Source organism: Natrix helvetica, assembly GCF_964273705.1.
Source record: "Natrix helvetica genome assembly, chromosome: 1".
Taxonomy (NCBI): Eukaryota; Metazoa; Chordata; class Lepidosauria; order Squamata; family Natricidae; genus Natrix; species Natrix helvetica.
In genome coordinates this window covers 330380036-330400228 of record NC_138548.1, presented here as the reverse complement: position 1 = coordinate 330400228, position 20193 = coordinate 330380036, and the positions used below count along the sequence as shown (strand labels likewise).

The following is a 20193-nucleotide window of genomic DNA, read 5'->3' as shown; positions in this document are numbered from 1 at the left end:
ACTGAGTATTGGAGACACTAAACTGACCTACAAGAAAGACCAAATGAAGAAGGAAAAAAGAGACTTGGCAAAGCAAAGTATTATATAGCCAATACTTTTTTTAAAAAAAGCAGGCAAAGGAAACAACAACAAGTACTGGTAAAAGTAGTTGAATCATCATATGTGAATAGGTAGCAATATAAATGTCCTCAAATAAAATAAAAACAAATAAAAGAGCAGAAAAGCTGAAGAAAGAGACAGAGGAGCTAATTGTGGCTGCACAAGACCAGGACTTAAGGAAAAAGCCAAAATTGAAAAGACACCAACACATTTGCGAAGAATCTGAAGTGGATCACCTAGTTAGCAGCTGCAAGAAGATCAAACAGACTGTCTGCAAACAACAGTATGACAAAAGTGCATTGGGAGATCTGCAAGAAATACCATTAGATTAGAATAGAATAACAGAATTGGAAGGGACCTTGGAGGTCTTTTAGTCCAACCCCCTGCTTAGGCAGAAAACCCTACACCACTTTAGACAAATGGTTATCCAATCTCTTCTTTAAAACTTCCAGTGTTGGAGCATTTACAACTTCTGGAGGAAAGTTGTTCCACTGATTAATTGTTCTATCAGGAGATTTCTTCTTAGTTCTAGGTTGCTTCTCTCCTTGATTAGTTTCCATCCATTGCTTCTTGTCCTGCCTTCAGGTGCTTTGGAAAATAGCTTGATTCCCTAGACTTTGTGGCAGCCCCTGAGATATTGGAACACTGCTATCATGTCACCTGTAATCCTTCTTTTCATTAAACTAGACATACCCAATTCCAGTATGTTTTAGCCTCCAGTACCCTAATCATCTTTGAATAGAATAGAATAGAATAGAACAGAATAGAATTCTTTATTGGTCAAGTGTGATTGGACACACAAAGAATTTGTCTTTGGTGTATATGCTCTCAGTGTACATAAAAAGACAAAATTGTTGCTCTTCTCTGCACATTTGCCTGCTAGGAAAAACTAGTGGGACCACAAAATAGATAAAGTAATAGAAAATGAAGAGGCTAAATTTGTCTGAGACTGGGCCATAAAACCTCAAGCTTAAAAATGATCGATAAGAAAGACAAAAAAAAATCTGCATATTACCTGGACAGTGCAGGTACACGTGGCAATGCCTGGAGACAACAGAAGAGAAAGAACTGGACAAAATTACAAAACATAAATACTTGCAAATAGAAATAGAAGGACTGTGGCAAAAGAAAGCAAAGATAGTATGAGTAGTAATAGGCACCTTGGGTGCGACTCCAAAACATTTGGAGCATCACTTGAACACCATCAGCATTGGCAAATTCACCATCAGTGAACTGCAAAAGACAAATTTACTTGGGACAACTTAAATCCTGGATGATATTTGTAACCCTATCAAGAATCCACATCTGCCTATCCCAGATCTTTGGGAAGGATTCAATAGGCATTAAAAAAACAGCCAAATCCAATCTGAACATCTGGCTGTGCAACGAACCGTAGTAAGCTTCTAGCAAAAAAATAATTTTCATCACCATAGACAATAACAACATTTCTTGTATTTATCATCATATAAAATTCACATTATAAGCACAATATGGCCCTCTGAATTCAGCTGTGCTTGCATCAAGCAGGGCAACAGAGAATTATAGGTCTGAGTGCCTGCTGCTCACCTTGAATATCCAATAGATTCTCAAATGGATTACTGGATATTTGAAATAATGTTTGAAGAACTTCAATATGCCATTCACCGGAACAAAATAATGTTAGCGACAATTGTGTCTATGATAGGATCACAGTTCAGTTAGGCATTTTATAAGCAAGCTTCTAGCTTGAAAAGCGCTGTAGCACAGAAGAAGAGGAAAAAAATAAAACTTTAACACCTACGTTTTATGAATACAAGGAAATACAAAACCAAAATCAAGCTTTAGTGCCTGTAATGTGTGGGTGTTTAATCCAGATGATAAGTATTTCAATATTTCTCCCAGTATTTATTAACCTGTAACAATTGTCAGTTTTATATAGGGGGAAAAAAGCTCTTACAAATGGAAATAATTTCCAAAGTTCAGTTGCTACTAAATGAGATGTTGGACTCCTTTGCTTAGAAATGCTTAACATAAATTATGACCTAATTAACATTTGCATGGCAATCGAGACTTCCTACAGCTTACTCTGCTAATTAACACATGACAAATGATAAGGCATTAATATTTCATTGCAACATAACTTGACCGAGAAAGCCTATTCATGTGGCACAGAACAATTCCACTCCCTTATATTTTTCTATCTGGAAAACGATCTGTTAGAAAAAACAACTCATCAGATTATTTTTTGCCATTAAATGTTCCTCCATACATAAGTGTGTGTGTGTGTGTGTGTACACAGACATATACATATTGTATACATATATACAAATGCTTAAGTGTCAGACTATTTATTTATTCATTTCACTGATTTTATAGCGAACCACTGATTCACTGATTTTATAGACAAGGAAACAAACAAAGAAAACTGCAGGTGTTTCAGAATGGATTGGCCTACTCCTTTCCCCCTGCAGGTCTTTTAAATAATTAATTAATTAGCATCAACAATGGTTTTCTTAGAATATGGAATCCTAGATGTCATTCAAAGTAATGACTATCAATACAAGAGAATATTTGTAGCTCAGGGTTGAACTGTGGGGTCCTTAGTGCTTTCTGAACTTGCAGGCATTTCATTACCCAGCGACTACTAGAAAGGGTTTGTTCTCTGTTTATATACCTTGGTATTATACAAGTGGTTTGCCCTCTCAGAGTTGGCAGGAGTGTTCTCTGCTGGTTCTTTTGAATAATGATTCAAAGTCCTTGAGCAATAAGGAATGGAGTCCCACGGCCAACAATTGCAAGAAGAAAATGGCTGAGGAGGAGGGCACCTATTTATACTTTTGCATATCGATCCTTTCAGTCTTCTAAAAGCAATGATCACCACTTCCATTGCATTACCAGGAAAACTATGTGGAGTTATTCATGCTCAATGCCATGACACTCTTATCTTCTGTTCTTCCTGAGTATTGGGTGAGTTTTTCTTAGGATTGATACTTGAGTTGATTGATGGCATAGTATTTGAAGAACTAAACACATTTTAACTCAGAACTCATTTATTTGGTTTCAGGAGTTAGAACACATATAATGAACTAATACAGACTGAGTTAATCCATATAAAAAAACCGAGTTTAAATATGGTAAGTAACTGCCTAGGAAACAAGCATTTTCGGTGAGTTCAGAATGGCTTTTTCAGTGCAATATGGCTGCTTCCTACTTGATTACTCTTCCATTCCCAAGAAAAGATGATTTTGGTTTCCCAGGCCTTTTAATGTACCAATATCATAGCAAAAAAATCACTAGACATGACACCAGCATATTAGAATCTATGTGAATTGACAGCAAATTCCTCCAGCAACTGGCAACTACGTGCCAGTAGTTTACATATTTTGAATTACAATGCCCATGAACATGTGTCAATCACCATGCTGCCTGGAGCTGATGGGATTAATAGTTCAGAATATCTGGAAACGTTCCTGCCCTGCTTCCTTAGAACTTAGTGCTCAAACAGAAGAGCCTTTCCTTCTTTATAAATACAACCCTTAAATATGCTGGCTGAGGTTTATTAAGCATTATAACCCACATAAAGGGAGGTAGTCTGTTTATTTCAAATATACACGACAAAGGGAGTTTGACAGCTCACTTAACCTCTCAGGTTTGGAGATATGGACAACTTAATTTTTTACAATGTGCTATGGCATTTCAAAAGGGTTTACATTTGTGCAATTTTTAATAAATGGTTTAATTTTAGCATTTTAAATGCTCATTTTAGAAGGTTATGAACCATTGAGAAAATTGCCCCCCTTGTTGGTGTTTGATATGTTTGGGTTGTTACTGTAATATTATTTTTTAATTATATTTGTTGTGGTTGTTCTGCTTTGAAATGCCTAGAGTCAATTAAAATAAATACATATTTTCCCCAAAACAAACAAAATTTTAACTAAAGCAATGAATGAATGAATGAATGAATGAATGAATGAATGAATGAATGAATGAATGAATGAAAGAAAGAAAGAAAGAGAAAGAAAGAAAGAAAGCCTAAGCTTAAATTTGCTCATGGAGGCATTGTAGATGAATGTGTGTATGTAACTCCTATTGAGAACTTGTTGGCTTTTTCTGAACAAGCCCCTTCTATGATTGCTATGATAGCAATCAGGAGAAAGGGTGGAGATTCACTCCACTCCACTTCATTCCACACCTCTCCACTCTTACTCTGTTTCTCTTTTCTTTTTTCTCTCTTGTTGATGCTTGAAGTATTGCTACAAATTCAGCAGATAAGCTGATTATATCAGAACCCTGTAAAACTCCAAGCAACGAAGGATGGATGCATCACAAGAAATTTTGGGTGGCATTTATTTATTTTTATTTATTTATTTTATTTTATTTTATTGAATTTATAGACCGCCCCCTCTCCCCGAAGGGACTCGGGGCGGTGTACAGACAGCAGCTAAAAAAACCATATACACAGTAGAAAATATTAGATACCCCTTAAAACAGATTAAATACAAAGCCTGTACAATAATAATAAAAATTAAAAAGCAGCTTGAAAGGTCTACCCCTGAAAATTTAAAATACCGGCCAGAAGGATTGAAGATTAAAACTACGGTTAGGCCAGGCCAGCTAATTGGAATAGGTGGGTCTTAAGTTTCTTGAGGAAGGAGCGAAGATCGGTGATTGTTCTGATGTCGGGGTGGAGGTCATTCCAGAGGGTCGGGCCCATCACAGAGAAGGCCCTACTCCTGGGCGCCGCCTGCTGGCATTGCCTAGTGGACGGCACCCGGAGGAGTCCCTCTCTGTGAGAGAAAAAGACCCTCTAATGGAACATCGTTATTCTCCCTCCCCTCCCCAGCTCCGCTCACTCCCCTCCCAACCACACCTGTCCGCCTGGCACTAACCCCTCTCTTGGCCTGGCTAACCCCCCACCCCCCCACCCTGGAACCCACTAAAACATTTAAATAACATTTGGTTAAAAACCCATTTAATAGAGTAGAGTAGAGTGGAGTGGAGTGGGGTAGGGTAGCGTAGGGTAGAATGGAATAGAATGGAATGGAACTGAATTCTTTATTGGCCAATTGTGATTGGACACACAAGGAATTTGTCTTCAGTGCATAAGCTCTCAGTGTACATAAAAGATATAAGTGATAAACCATGATCATAGTCATCATAAAAATACATTCATCATAATTTTCATTTACATATCATTTCCACATTACTGGAAATATAGTTTGATGTTTACTACATCCATAGTTAAATACTGAAGAAGTTAGATGTCACAAAATCCATTGCGGCCTACTTATTGAGGGGAATTGGTAACATTTAAAAAAAAACTTCTAAAACGTTTAAATGCAACTCTTTCACTCTGAGTTTTAGTCTATCTTCCAGGTGTCTTCTCATTTCCCACAAAAATAACAAGTTTGCATAAACACCAATAGGGAGGTGAGAATAAGCCTCATTCTATTTCTTACCCCTCTGTTCATCTTTTTAAATCAATCTGAATTGCAATTTTTTGACCCTTTTGACTGCCATAGGATTATGGAGTTGGAAAATCATCCAACCAAACCTTCCAAGTCATATTATGTTTCCAATATTTTTGGTACCACTTCAACCAGGTACCAGGTGGGTTGCTGCCAGTGTTACTGCAGGTTCGCTTCGTGCACGCACCTGTCGCTTGCGCATGCACATTTGCATGTAAACATTATAAAATGACAAAAAATCATGCCGGCAACAGCATGGGCCACTAGGGAACCGGTTCGGAGGCATGGCTAGCTTGCCGTCCCTACCAGTTCGGCGATCCAGTCGCAATTGTCACCATCAGTTCGCCCAAACAGGTGCGAACCAGTAGCCACCCACTTCTGTACCAGTTGTTATTGGAGAAGGAAGCCAGAGAGAAGAGGAGGATTTCCATGCTGCTATCTGGTAAGTGGATGCTGGAACAGGAATCATTTAAAAAAAAAAGATCATGCCCCAAAACTGAAACACTTACCTTTCCAGCAGTGACAGGGAAAGCAACATTTTCTTCCATTTTGGCCAGAGGGATTGAATTGATACAATCTAGTATTATCAATAAATGGTTATCAACTGAAATGACCTATATAAGTGGCTTAGGAAATTGTCCAGATTCACTGATGCACCTTTGTTTCTAGATAATTAGCACCAAACTAATCATTAGAAATAAATCATGAAGCCAGCATTAGAAAGGTGTGCTTTACAATATCAATAAGACAGAAAAGGCATTAGTTCATTTCTCCAGTTAATTTGAGGAAAATACAAGGTAATGCCATTTATTTCTTGCATTATCAAGCCCTGTAAACATGGCCAACTTGTTACCTTAAGCAGAAAGGGAAGGAAATGTATTAGCAAATTAATACATTAGAACACTGCAGTTCTTTGGTCAAGAATCTGTGAACTATTAAATTTGTTTCTATGCTGTCCTAATTGCAGAGTAAGGCTCCCTGCTAAGATACATATTGTAAAAACAATGGCAGATATTAACCTCCTTGTACATCAGTTCAGTTTTGGTTGTTGATCGAGAGATATCCTGGAACCTAAAGAGGAATTGAATACATTTTTTCCACATGTATTTAGTTTTTCCCTCTCTATTTATCACCATCACTTAAATGCTTATGATTTCTGTTTGAGTGCCATCTACCATTTAAATCCTTTAGAATCTGATTTGGTTCTCAAGTAGGCATTCTTTTAGAAAATCTCACATTCACATCTCAACTTCCAATAGTTATTCCCAAGTCCCAAGGGTGCTTTTTCAGGAGGCAACTGGGCTTTCTTGTTTTTTCTTTAAAGACATTTTGCTTCTCATTCAGGAAGCTTCTTCAGCTCTAACTAGATGACGGGGAATGGAAGGATTTATATTCCTGGCAGGCAGCTGGTAATTTGCATCTTTGAAAAAGTAGCTTTGGGACCCTGGATGACCTGGATGACTGAGACCTAAATGACCGAGAATCTCCATAGACTTATTCCCAAATCAATTAATCTTGAGTAGGTAAACATTTCGCTGTCAAGTCATGTCCAACTCTAAGGATTGATGTTCATCTCCATTTCTTAGATGAGAGAGCCAGCATTGTCTGAATATACTTCCATGGTTATGTGTCCAGAATGGCTATATGCCAAAGGTGTATGGAATGCTTTCACTCTCCCAATAAGTGGTACCTATTTATCTACTTGCATTTTCATGCTTTCGAACTGCTAGGTGGACAGGAACAGGAGCTGACCCTGTTTCCTGGCATTCAGGTCTCAAACCTCTCAAGCTCAGCATCTTTAACTACTGAGCTATCATGTCCCCCAGTTTTTTACTTGTGTATCAATAGTAAAAAATGTCCATGGAAGTGTTTTTAGTAATTATTTGATTGACAGATTGAATCATTGGTTTGCATTGTGTTCTTTTTCTTGAGTACTCAGGGAAGGGAATATGTGAGCAATGATTGATTCATTGCTAATAAAAACTAAAAACAAAACTAGTGGATTGAGATGAGAGATTGACTGATTCACTGTACCTGGATCAGGATTTGAACATGTTCCTTACTAATCCTAACCCAAATCCTTGATCATTATACTAGTACTAATTTCACATCCATCTTGTTGCATTGACTTTGCATTAGGATAAAGTTAAGTACCTATAGTACTTAATATAGTAATTATGCTTTCCTGCTTTTACATTCTGGTCTTTCATGAGTAAACTAGTCTATTTCCTCTCAAATTCCTGTAAGTAAAACAAGCAACCTTCATAGTTGCTCAGTTAAACTTTTGACAGCACAAGAGAAGGTTTCTGAATAAACCAGACAATAATAACATTTATTACAACCATCTGTTTCAAAAGTTCATTCCAAGGGGAATGGAAGTAAATCACCTTTAATTTACTAAAGACAAAATCTCCTTCATTTTGTTCTCAATTATTAATGACCTTCTGGACCCATCATGTAATTTTCTTTTTTAAAAAATATTTTTTTTATTTTCAAAACAAACAGAACACATAAAATCTTTCTTCTTTACATACTGTAGAAAGTGTATCAGTTGGTTACAAAAGGCTTTCATGCATCTCTTCCACAGTCATCAAGCATGATTCATATTAACTCAAGTATTTTAACTCAGATATTTATACATGTTACCATCATTATACCTCCATTTTCATTTGACTATAATTGTTTAAATGTCCTTCATCATAAAATATACCAAGATTTAATACATAAACACATACTGGCATTTCATTTACTATTTATAAAATCCTCCAATAACACTGAATCCTTATGTCCTATTCTAGCTAAACATCCTTAATATTGAATAACAAAATTTTCTAATCCTCCTTTCCAAATCATTGTTTACAATTTCCAGTTTCATTATGTTGTATACATACATACATACATACATACATACATACATACATACATGCATACATACATACATATATATTGTTATCATTATCCCTTCTTTATTTGACTATACCCTGTATCATAACATTTTCCCCCTAATAATCAAAACTTAACTGTATCTAACTTAGTTCTTTTTTATTAACCTTTATATATGATCCAAAAGGATTTCTAATCTTCCTTTCATGGGTACCATTCAATATTCATATCCAATTATTACTTATCATAACACTACACATTGTATACATTATTATCATTATCAATTATTTATTTAACTATATCTATTGTCACTAAATTTCACTAAGTTTAACTAGTTTTAAATTATACTCTTCCATCTATCAACCTGTATCTTTCCAGTAGCAAAATAGTCTCATATCTTCTGCCATTTATGGTGTCAGTCCTCTAATCATCTCCTTAGTCAAATTTGTATGGACTCCTCTTAGCAACTCCTTACTTATGAAATCTCTCATGTAATTTCAATGCCCTTCTTCTGTTTCCTTAATCAGCTTATCTTTGATTGTCGGTAGTGTTATCAGTGATGTTGCTAATAAAAATTCTCTCTTTAAATCCATACATTCTTTTGTTTTTTTCTTCTTCTGTGTCTTGCCCCTCCATTTAATTCCTCTTTCAATTTCCACTCTTTCCATTTTCAGAGACAAACCAATCACCATAAATATCAGCAAATTTAATTTCTTTATAGTCATTTTCCCCTTTGATTTTTAGGATTCTAACCACCACTTTTTCCACTTGATAAACATCTCCAACTTCTTCATCATATTTTACTGTTAGATGCTCTAAGTCTTCCAACTTCTTCTCTATCCTCTCAAATGTGTTGATAATTTCTGTATTTCTAAGAATATCTTTTGCAGAGTTAAAGTTTATTTCTGCTGTTGAAATTGTGCCATTATCTCCAGCTAAAAAACAGTGCTGCTCTGGCTTGGAAGGTTTTAACAAGATTTAGCATAGATTCACAATAAAGTTTTATTTTCACTTTTCTCTGGTTAAAGATATACTTCAAAGGGACATCTGTATGCTTTTCTTCTTATCACTCTCTATAAACAAGCAGTGAATGCCAAGCCAGGATAATCAGTGAGAAAAGTAAGAGTGTTTCGTTTCCAATACACAAACCTCCAGCCTCCAAGTAGCAGTGTTGTTGCAATTTTCTTTGTTTCTTTTTTATCTTTTTTGTATTTCAAGTTTAAAAAAAGTCCGAATCTTGAATGAGTTAGAAGAACACCCACAGTAATGAAAGAAGATAATTTTAGTCTGTAGGTTACAAAGAATAATAAAAGAAAAAAAATAGAAGAAGAAAACTTAATCCATTCATTTTAAAAAGCTTGCACAAATTCCATCCATGAACATAGCATTTAAAAAGTAAGATAACACACCATCCAAAACCATTCCAAACTTAATTCGGCTGCTTATTTCTTCTGTTCTCCCATTTAAATTAATTTTAAGTCTTTTATAGGCAGTCTCATTTAAAATGGTAAAAATTCCTCACCAGCTGGAAACACTTTCTCTTTCTGTATCCTTCCTTTTGGAGCCGCTCCGACTTCATCAGCCTAATGGCTGGATTTTTTGTCACCTGCTTGAAGAACTTCTCTTGGATCGATCAGGGACTTTATGATGTCCCTGAGATCAGCAAGACCTATTCTTCCTGTTCGCCATCTCTGTGGGACAGTTTAGGTCCGATTGGACCAACCAGTGGCAAAAGTATCGGCCGTGGTCTCTGAGCATTGAGACCGCACGTCTGTATCGTTGCGACGTTGGCTCCTCCCCCATCATGTAATTTTCTTGATAACAATATGGAAGACATTTGGTACTTCCTTCTAGGAATGTCCTTTTTTTTTACTTCCCAGTCTCTGCACAGCTCAAGTCATCTCCCATCCAACACTAACCAAGTATAATCCTGCTCAGCCTTTTAAGGTCAATCAAGGTTCATTAGTTAATTAAATGAATCAGTGCATCAAAAATGCCTGTGAGAAAAAAGGCAGCAGAACTTATTTGGAAGAGCACAAGGAACTAGATCTAGGAACCGGCACAATATGGAGTTGTGCAAAGGCCCTCCTACACATGAATGCCACCCACTCATTAAGCAGAAGTTGTGAGTCTAGGAGGACCCCCTGTCAGGGTTCCAAATAGCATCCAAAAGAAAATCAGAATCCAAGGCAAAGTATTGCTCAAAGTTCCAATTTATTAAGAGAGTCATGTTAGCACATCTGGGAAAACCCAAATCTGAAAGCTTCCTGGTTTTCCCCACCCAGTTGAAAGTTCAAGAATTTGCCCCCACACCCACAAGTCCATCACATGGTCCAATCCTCCACTGCCATGCTGGCAGTTCCACCCATCCATTTCTGGTCAGGTGCAGAGGTGTAGAGACAAAGGATGACCTTGGATTCTAGAAAGGAATTTTATTTTGGCAACATCACATTCTACTCCTTACTATTCCCCCTCCCAATTCCCCACTAATGAAACAGCATAGTAGAATAGAATATTAGTGTGGCAGGCCAAAGATCCCAAAAGGAACTGGCTGCAGGCCTGACACTCCCAACTTACACATGGGGTCTGTTTGGGGGCAGTGAAGCCCCGTGTACCACCAAGAGCCATATAAGCCTAGAACTGGTGGACCCCAAAACACACAGCCATTCATTCTTCCCAGTCTTCAGTTGAAGCTGTTGTTCCCTATCCAGACTCTCACTGCCTCCAGACACCAGGATAAGATATCCAGAGCATCACTTAATTGCCAGGAGCAAAGATGTACAATTAGGTGGTAATGGATGCATTTACCTAGCAGTTTCAAGTATATGTTGAATAGGACAAGTCAAAACATTGATCACTGTGACATTCCACCCAGTAGGGGATAATAATAATAATAGTAGTAGAGTTGGAAGGGACCTTGGAGGTCTTCTAGTCCAACCCCCTGCCTAGGCAGGAAACCCTATACCATTTCAGACAAATAGCTATCCAACATCTTCTTAAAGACTTCCAGTGTTGGGGCATTCACAACTTCTGGAGGCAAGCTGTTCCACTGATTAATTGTTCTCACTGTCAGGAAATTTCTCCTCAGTTCTAAGTTGCTTCTCTCCTTGATTAGTTTCCACCCATTGCTTCTTGTTCTACCTTCAGGTGCTTTGGAGAATAGTTTGACTCCCTCTTCTTTGTGGCAACCCCTGAGATATTGGAACACTGCTATCATGTCTCCCCTAGTCCTTCTTTCTCTTAAGCTAGACATACCCAGTTCCTGCAACCGTTCTTCATATGCTTTAGTCTCCAATCCCCTAATCATCTTTGTTGCTCATCTTTGTTGGATGAGAGTGGATCTCCTCCCCAGTCATCACCAACTTGAATTAACCCTGGAGAAGGGAGGTGAATCAGTACAACATTATGCTGACTACCGCTAATCATCTGAGTTAATCCAGAAGGATACACTGTCAATGATACTGAAAGCTACCTGAAAGTCAATAAGGCAATGATTGAAAATTACTTTGGGAGGTGGGGGTAATTTGTCTTTTATCAAAATGAATAAAAACTGGTAACAAAACCAGAAAGTGGTAAGAAAGAAGAGTAATTTGTCTTCCACTCAATTGAATGACAGCTAGTAGAAATAAATAAATAAATAATAATAAATTTGGATTTATTAGCCGCTCCCTTTCCGGGCAGGACTCGGGGCAGCGTACACCAAGACATATATAAACATACATATATACAAAAGACATACATGCACGGAGGAGGTAATAGATTAAAACATTAAGACAAATTAAAACCATTAACAAATAAAAATCCAATATACAATAAAAATTTAAAATTTAAAAAAGACAGTCAGGAGGAATATGAGAAGATTACGGTTGAGCCAGGCCGGATGATTGAAAGAGGTGGGTCTTCAACTGTACACGGAAGGAGCGGAGATCGGAAATAATCCTGATGTCACGGGGGAGGTCATTCCACAGGGCTGGGCCCATCACAGAGAAGGCTCTGCTCCTGGATGTCGCCCCCCGACACTGTTTGGCGGACGGCACCCGGAGAAGTCCCTCTCTGTGTGAGCGAATTGGTCGTAGGGATGTGTGGGGCAGGATGCGATCCTGCATGTAACTAGGTCCTCTGCCATGAAGCGCTTTAAAGATCATAATCAAAACCTTGAAACGCACTCGGTAGACCACAGGAAGCCAGTGCAGCTCGCGCAGGAGAGGTGTTACAGGGGAGTATCTAGACCTCCCCATAATCACCCGCGCGGCCGCGTTCTGGACCAACTGTAGTCTCCGAGTGCATCTCAAGGGAAGCCCCATGTAGAGAGCATTGCAGTAGTCCAGGCGAGACGTCACTAGCGCATGGGTGACTGTGCGTAGGGCATCCCGGTCCAATAAGGGGCGCAATTGGCGCATCAGGCGGACCTGATGGAACGCCCCCCTAGCCACGGCTGTTACATGGTCATCCATGGACAGCCGGGCATCTAGGAGGACGCCCAAATTGCGCACCTGTTCCATGGGGGCTAGTTGCACGCCCCCAATGGCCAGAGATGGAAGCACCTGGTTGAACCGGGAGGCCGGAAGCCACAGCCACTCCGTCTTGGAAGGGTTGAGTTTTAGTCGGTTGCCATCCATCCAGACCCGTACGGCCTCCAAACACCGGGACATCATTTCGACGGCCTCATTGGGGTGGTTCGGGGTGGAAATGTATAGCTGAGTATCATCAGCATACAGATGATATCCCACCCCAAAGCCACGGATGATCTCGCCCAGCGGTTTCATGTATGTGTTGAACAGGAGAGGCGAGAGCACCGATCCCTGTGGCACTCCACATGTGAGTGACCTCCGGGTCGAACTCTGCTCCCCTGCCAACACACGTTGCGTCCGGTCAGAGAGGTAGGAGCCAAACCACCGTAAAACGGTGCCCCTGACTCCCAGCCCCTCTAGCCGGTGCAACAGGATACCATGGTCGATGGTATCGAACGCCGCCGAGAGATCTAATAGGACCAGGATAGAGGAACAACCCCTATCTCTGGCCCTCCAGAGATCATCAACCAATGCGACCAAGGCCGTCTCCGTGCTGTGCCCGGGTCGGAAGCCGTACTGGCGCGGGTCTAGATAATCATTTTCCTCCAGGTGACGTGGGAACTGCTGTACCACCACATTCTCTACAACCTTCGCTAAGAAAGGAAGGTTGGAGACAGGACGATAATTGGCTAGGTCCGTTGGGTCCAGGGAAGGCTTCTTGAGCAGGGGCCTCACCACCGCCTCTTTCAAGGCAGCCGGTAAAGATCCCTCACCCAGCGAAGCGTTCACTAGGCCCAGGAGCCAGTCGCGCGTAACCTCCCAGGATGCCAGTACAAGCCAGGAGGGACACGGGTCCAATAAACATGTGGTGGGTCGCAGATGTCCACGCAACCTGTCCAAATCCTCGATGGCAACCGAGTCAAACTCCTCCCAAAGCGGTCCCTCAAGACTCACCACGGGCGTCTCTACTGGACCACTGAAAGGGGCCCATCCCATCCGGATTTGAGCGACTTTGTCCTGTAGATATTTCCCAAACTCCTCTGCTCTGCCCTGTAAAGGGGCTTCCCGCGGTCTCTCAAACAAGAGGGAGCGGGTCACCCGAAACAGGGCGGCAGGGCGGTTATCTGCGGACGCAATAAGAGCGGCACAATATTGACGTTTGGCCACTCTTAGTGCCACAAGGTACGTCCTCAAATAGGCTCGTGCCTGTGCTCGGTCAAATTCGGAACGGGAGGATCTCCAACGACTCTCTAGGCGTCTCTTGTGGCGTTTCATCACCCTTAGCTCCTCAGTAAACCAAGGGGCCAGGGTGGTTCGTCGCCGCAGGAGAGGCCGCAAAGGCGCCACCCGGTCTAGGGCCCCGGTAGTCGCACTGTTCCATGCGTCTACCAGGTCCTCTACTCGAGGGCGGGTCAGATCCACAGGAGGTGGCCCAAGCTCCGTCTGGAACCTATCTGGTTCCATCATGCGCTTGGGGCGGAACCATCTAATGCCTTCCGGTTCCGCCTCCTCGCGGTGGGGGGTAGCACCAGGGAAGTCAAGCCGGAGAAGTGAGTGATCCGACCATGACAGGGGAATAATAGCTAGATCCCCTATTCCCAGATCACTCGTCCATTGGCCAGAGACAAAGACAAGGTCCAGCGTGTGGCCTCCCTCGTGAGTAGGGCCCTGAATTAACTGGGTCAGGTCCATGGCTGTCATGGAAGCCATGAACTCCCGAACCCCCTCAGAAGCTTCTCCCATCGACGGCAGATTAAAATCCCCCATCACTAACAGTTTGGGGGTCTCAACCGCCACCGATGAGATCAGCTCGAGGAGTTCAGGCAGGGCCGCTGACGTATAGCGAGGAGCCAGGTATACTATCAGCAGGCCCAACTGCCTCCCTGGGCCCCATCTCACAACAAGGGACTCACACCCGGATGTCTGTGGCACAGTGAACTCTCTCGGCTCTAAGTCTTCCCGGATAATCACTGCTACCCCACCGCCCCTTCCCTGGGCCCGAGGCTGGTGAAATGCTCGATAACCTGGCGGGCACATTTCCACGAGGGGTAAACCACCCTCGTGGCCCAACCAGGTCTCGGTTATTCCTGCGAGGTCCAGCACCCCCTCCAAAATTAGATCGTGGATGAGGGGGGCCTTATTGACAACGGACCTCGCGTTGCATAACATCAGTCTCAGGCCTTGGGTCTGTAGAACCTGACCACCTAGTCTGCAGGGGTTGGTACGAACGACCGGGAATGACCAAAAACCCCGGTCTCCCAACCGACTACGTGCTCTTGATCTGTCCTCGCACCTGCCCCTCCCCACGACCGTTGGTATCAAGGAGCCCTGCACAGGAATGCTATCTTCCCTCTCCTCCCCCACTCCGCTCCCTCCCCCCTCGACCACACCTAGGTGCCTGGCTCTCCCATCCCTCCTGACTTCCCCCCCCCACCCCTGGAACCCCTTACAACTTTTAAAAAACAATTAATTAAAAAACCCCTCAGTGTGCGCTTCCTCCACCTCTCTGGGTTAATAAAACCGTCCTCGAGGTGGGCCCTTGAGAGGGCAGGAGGCCATAGCTGCGAGAGGGGGGACTCCCGCATCAAAATAAGGTCAGACCTCGTATACATAATAAATGGTAAATAATAGATACATAAATACATCGGGCTAAAGATGGTTACTGGGTGCTAAAGGTGTTAAATAACTCTGCCCGTTAAAAATCATAACAGAACGGCAACCAAGATTACAAGATGAAAGAGATGAGAGAGATGGGTAGAGAAATAGGTAGAAGTAGTTAAAAAATAAGTGGGGCCTATAATCTACAGTTCTTAATAGTAGGGGGTTAGGCAGATCTTAAAAACCGTAAGAGAGTGAGCAGATAGTCCATAGCAGGCGGGGGGGGGCTCAGCAGCTCCCCATAGTCCTTTAGAAAGAAACTGGTAAGAAAACAGGGATGGAGGGAGGGAGGAAGGAAGGAATTTGTCTTTCAACAAATTGAATGAAAACTGATAGCAAAAAAAAGCAGGAGCCCCTAAACTGAAATCCCCAACAGGGCTCAAGATACCATTGTTGAATTTAGTTTCCAGAGTGAGAGCTGAGTTAATAATGGGCTGCAAACCCAAGAAAAGTTTCAATGGGGATTCAAAGGCAATGCATTGATGAGCACTTGAGCATTGGTTGATTGCAGTCCACTTTGTTTATTGTTGAAGCTAGACTTGACTTGACGGAAGGAGCTCACTCTTTATCATGGAAGCAAGGCTTTGTAAATTGGAAAACCCTTGGGTCTTGCTGTCCACCTTTTCTTACTTCATTGAAAAGGTTCACTGAAATGGCTTAACAACCAGTGAGAGGGGTAGAGCCAAACAAACAAACAAAATGGGAATCACTAACCATGGGAACTGAGAAACACAGAATTCCTGACCTGAACAGAAATCTGTATTTTCAGTTCAGCTGTTAAAATGCAGTTAAATGTTACTTGGATTCTTTTCCCGCACAAGAAGACAGTTACACTGTCAGTGTTGCTTGCTTGTAGGGAGGAATATCTCAAGTTATTAAAGCCATTGTTAATTTCCTTCTGTCAGATAAGAAATCTGACCAGTAATCATGTGTCAGTAACTGACAGGCAAATCCACAATGTCCTAAACTTCTGAGATGTAAAGCGTTTGATGTTTCCATCTTCTGCATACATCACACTGGAAAAAACCAAACAAAACAGTGTTATCTATTATCCACAGAGTCATTTCCTCAGGGACGACAGGGACAACCATCAAAACATCAGTTAAAAAAAAGAGGGGGGGATATTTATTTAAATGTAAATAAAATTAAATGTTGGTGTATTCAGTGCTGGCAGGCCTTATTTCTTCATGCAGGATATGTATCTTCAAGGCATAAGTCAATCTCTTTGCTTGTCAAATTACCAGTGTCCCAAATAACGAAAACCATAGATCACCACTATGATTCTGAATCCTAATCTCTGAATATAAATGTAAAAGAAAAAGAACAGGAACACCAAAACATAATTTGTTTATTAGAATTGGTTTCTCTCCTTTACACACACACACACACGACACACACACACATACACACACACACACACACATGCCAGGGAGGGAGGAAGGGAGGGAAGGAAGGAATTTGAAAAGAATATACTTGTGAAAGGTACACAGAACATACAGAGAGTTTGTTTAACATGGTATATGGCAAATTGTGTGTGCTTCTATGGATTTTAAATATTTTGATTTAGTATATATTTAATCTACTCAATAAATACTGTCATTTCAAACAACAGAGACAATCAAAGGAAAGAAAAAGAGAGAAGAGAGAGAGAGAGAGAGAGAGAGAGAGAGAGAGAGAGAGAGATGCTGTAGATAGCTAAATAGAGAGACAGACAGACAGACTGACAGACATAACTAAACAGAAAAAATATGAAGTTTGCATGAAATACAGCTATACCTTTATTCAGTTGAAGGGAAGAGACATTCAATATTGAACTGTGTAAACTCTACTCATCAGAGAAGGTTGGGGCTAATAATAAGAGGGGAGAGCTTGATTTATCCATCTGATTTGTCTGTAGATTCTGTAGCCAGATCCTTTGGATTGGATAAGGAGGTGAAGCAGAGTGGGCAGTTATGAGTTAATTAAACTTTAATGGGCAATAGGAGTAACATTAGCTTTTATCGAAACATAGTCAAAAAGTAATATTGAGTCTACTAATCAAGAGACCATGATTGTTATTTCCAGAAATGTTCCTCTAGAGTTAATTGTTATTGTCATATTCCAATATATCTTCCCAGCCTTTATTTGTCATTTTAGGGCTGGGTCTGTCTAATGAAGAGACCTGCTTTGGGTGATAAAATAGCAGAAGGCAGAGAAGAAGTCTCAAAGAGTATAACTACAACAATAACCAGCTGCTCTTTGGATGTTTAGAATAAAGCCAAAGATCAAGGTTTCCCCTGTCTAGTTGTGTCTGAGTCTTAGCCGGTGTTGTCTGAGGACACTTCCATGGTCATGTGGTGAGCAAGACTATGTGCCAAGGGGCATGGAATGCTGTTGCCTTCCTACTGAAGTGGTATCTATTTATCTACTTGTGTTTTCATGCTTTCGAACTGCTAAGCTGGCAGGAGTTGAGGCAGGAACATGAGCTCCCCCCCATCACATGGTTCTTAGGTCTCAAATTGCTGATCTTCTGGTCGACAAGCCCAACATCTTAACCACTAAGCCACCGCATCCCTCCATGTTTAGAATAGCCATCATCAACTACTGTACCTCTGTGCATTGAATAGGTTAATAGATGCTGATGGAGTTGTGAACTTCAAGAATTAGTGCCTATATTTGCATTTTTTTTCTCTTCTACCTCCATCTTTGCTTTGATGTCTTCTTTTAGATTGTGAATTAATAATGTTGTATATTCTGGTAGCAAAGGAAGAAGTATTACTAGAAATACAGGGCAGGCTCTTTTGCACAAAGGTCTATGTTTATTATATTTGGGCTTTAAAATCTGGATGACCATTTCACTTACAGTTCTAAATCTTCTTGCTTTCACTAAAAGTACCCAGCTAGATATGGCAGCCATATGTAGGTCTTCTTGGTGTATTACTGTGGGTTCACAGTTTAATGATACTTTGTCGAAGATATTTCACTACCCATAGTTTATTAACTGCAATATATGGGTTCATAAATGCATTATGCCAAAACCACACAAATATCATTGCAGTTTAATACCGTACATGAATCCCACTAAATATTATAGTCCAAATGACCTTTTGCCACACAATAAAGGACTATTTAATGTACGACATTAAGAGCAGGAGTAGAAGACACTGGAAAATGTCTATGCCTACCATATCTGGCTCCCAAATTCTAGTTGATTACTGTGTAACAATTACACAGAAAACTCTTCGCTGCTATCTAGCAGTTTTTACAACCCAGGTACGATACCATAATCTATGAAATGTAATTCAGGAGATTTTTCCTCTTCTGTTTTACAACTTCAGTTTTATTTCAGTTGAAATAAGCATCTAATCTTGGGACATCCATCCTGCAGAGTGACCTAATTATATTTAAACAGATAGAAATGGCAGGGCAGCAAAAAAAAAAAAAAAGGGGGGGGGGTAATGTTATTTTATCAGGATCCTTGATTAAGAAGTACTCATTGGAAAAATAATGGGTTTTTTTTCTTTAGATTTAAAATGGTGCTTTAAAATCTTCAGTCAACATTGTCTGCAGCTACATTGTGTGTTACTTGCAATGTGTCTTTTGTTCCAAACAGAAGATTGTGATTCAGTCTAAAATCACGGGTGGGTTCTCTGTGTTTTACAGTTATCATAACCCTTGTTATTCTGACAGACAATAAGAATTAAATACCAAGGTGGATGTTATTGTGTCCTTAAGAACATCAGAGTAGCTTCTCTAAGAGTCATGACAGATCAGATCTAAAAGCCATTTGGGTCCTTCATCCTGTATCTACAGTTGGCAGTTATGTGCCTGTGGGAAGCTGTCTTGGTCCTTGATACAAAATGTTCCCTTCAAGTTTAAGAGGCACAACCTTGTCATGTCAAAAAATGAAAGTTTCTAGCATACTTTCTGATACACTCCCTTTTACCTACAGGGATTTTCTTTAATGCTGGATGGTGTTCAGAAATGAGACATGGTGGCACTTATTTAAAGTGATAAGTTCCTGCTATCATCTATGCTCCTCTCCTTCTTGGATTATAAACTTACAAACTTGAGGTTTTTGAACAAGGGTTTAGACTGCAGGTTCATAATAGCAATAACGAGGTCTGGTTGAAACGTAGCACCTAAGTTGCATTGGCTGATTTAGAAAGCTAAATAGGGAAGGGTCAGAAGCATTTGGAAAATCCAGGGCTATAAAAGGTTAATTGAGAACAACACCACAACAACAAAGCATTAAAACTATAAAAGATCAATATGATTAAAATGATAAAGATGGAGTTACAATCAAAAATAACATTATAGTTAAAAGATGGGGAAGGGCGAGCAGGATGCATGGGGAGGGAGATAGGATTGCCTCTTAATTTAGCAACCACTTCCACTGTCTTCCACCCAGGTCTTCAGGCCCTTACAGAAGGTTTGTTCCCAAGAAAAGGCGAGCAGACTGGGGGAGATTCTTGTATTATAGATAGAATACAATAAAGTAAGACAACTTGTATCCTTCATGTGTGAATCTGGTTGTTTGCACTTGACATGTCATGGGATGCCACGGGATGCCCATATAATGCTAGTACTTTGCAAGTTGCACTAGTAAACTATAA

The 20193-nt window shown here is 40.6% G+C and overlaps 1 protein-coding gene across 4 annotated transcripts in view; it reads left to right on the top strand.

Moving 5' to 3' along the window:
- The window catches only part of TAFA1 (TAFA chemokine like family member 1), a 528735-nt gene that overhangs the window by 64326 nt on the left and 444216 nt on the right, over positions 1-20193 (top strand). The gene's annotated exons all lie outside the window — the stretch shown is intronic.